Source organism: Corapipo altera, unplaced genomic scaffold, assembly GCF_003945725.1.
Source record: "Corapipo altera isolate COAL_440 unplaced genomic scaffold, ASM394572v1 114802, whole genome shotgun sequence".
In the NCBI taxonomy this organism is placed as follows: Eukaryota; Metazoa; Chordata; class Aves; order Passeriformes; family Pipridae; genus Corapipo; species Corapipo altera.
In genome coordinates this window covers 1-1,546 of record NW_020886418.1, presented here as the reverse complement: position 1 = coordinate 1,546, position 1,546 = coordinate 1, and the positions used below count along the sequence as shown (strand labels likewise).

The following is a 1,546-nucleotide window of genomic DNA, read 5'->3' as shown; positions in this document are numbered from 1 at the left end:
ACTTTCTCTGGGCCAGAGAAAGGTTCCCCTGCTGTTCCCTTAAACACAACGCCTGCAATGAGTGCCCTGGAAGCCCGCTCCACTCATGCCAGGCACTGGGGCTCACCCAGAGGGGCTTTGCCAGCACCCAATGGAAATTAAAATTACAGCCTGGGCAGTAAATTAAAATTACAGTCTGGCAGGACCGCTCCTGGCCAAGGCCACCGGTCCATGCAAGTCACTGACCACACGGGGGGATTTTCAGGGGGAATTTTCGGGGGCACACTTCCAGCTTTTATTCTCCAGAAACTCCAGTTCTTTCTGGCACCACTTGCTTCAGTCTTCCCCTGTTGGAGGAGGTCACTTAGTCTTTCTAGGGGCCAGATTGCCAAAGCCCAGCCAATCCATTCCCACAAGGAAAGGTAGCTTTGTCTTGTACAGGATACTGGGGGGGGAGACACAAAATAAAAGTTTAACTTAAAACTTCCTGGAATATAAAGCAATTCAAACATAAGGCAGACAAGACTTGTGCAAAACAGAATACATTTGACTTCAAAGGATAGCACCTAACAGAATGTCATTTTTACCCAGGTCCTGCTTACCATTGTCGAACAAAACATGCTGACAAAATTTTTCATGATGACAGTGGAGAGATATTAGAGCACACTGCTCAGGGAAGCTGAGGCTGCCCCATCCCTGGAAGTGTTCCAGGCCAGGTTGGATGGAACTTGGAGCAACCGGGGATAGTGGAAGGTGTCCCTGCCCATGGAAGACATGAAGGTCCTCTTCAAACCAAATCACTCTATGATTCCCCTCCAAAATAACTACCAAAGAGACACAGCAATCAAAGCAGAGGGACTGCACTCCCAGTTTTTCTTATCTGCAGGCACACAGCACATTGGACATAAAAGCCACAGGGTTAGTCCTGCCAGAGGTGTCCGGCACACACTTAGCGACCGAAGGGAAAGAGGAAGCCTGGGAACACAGAGTAAAAGACACTTTAACTAGGAGTACACTGAGCAACAGCCAGGTCATTCACACAGCTTCACTGTCCAGTCATACAAAAAGCACTCACCAAGGCCTCAGTAATGATGGTTCCTGACGATGACCACGTGAATACCTCCATTTGCCCCAGGATGTCAAGAATAACATCCCTGGTAAGAAGTCACCCCAAACAACAAAAAGGCAAAATTAGTTAAGCATGGGGTCCTCTTCTGACCAGATTACCACCAGCATTCAATAGCAAATGACATGACTATTCTGTTACAGACGAGAAAACCTTCTCCCAAACAGTGATGAGATTTATGGGCACACCTGAAAATTTCCTGTGAGAAATTTGTAACTAAGCTTTCTCTGCTGGCACATTTTGTCCAGAAGGAATCTTGGTTCATCTGGAATTTTGCCTAGGAGAAATCGCAGTTTGAGTGCCGGGCTGCAAAAAGCAAACAACAGCCCTTATCCCTGATAAAGAAAGCCTGCAAGGTTTGGTTTTCTGGTGCAGTTGGTGGGCCAGCCTGGGGACTCCATGGGCAGCAAGAGCTTTCTGTGCTGGCACCTTTGGTGTGGG

The 1,546-nt window shown here is 47.9% G+C and overlaps 1 long non-coding RNA gene across 1 annotated transcript; it reads right to left on the bottom strand.

Moving 5' to 3' along the window:
* Window positions 1-245: 245 nt before the first annotated feature.
* LOC113941186 lies at window positions 246-748 on the bottom strand. The gene is made up of 2 exons (XR_003525619.1): window positions 582-748; window positions 246-326 (listed from the first exon to the last, which is right to left on the bottom strand). It is a non-coding gene; the product is annotated as an uncharacterized LOC113941186 (long non-coding RNA).
* Between the last annotated feature and the right edge of the window lie 798 nt (window positions 749-1,546).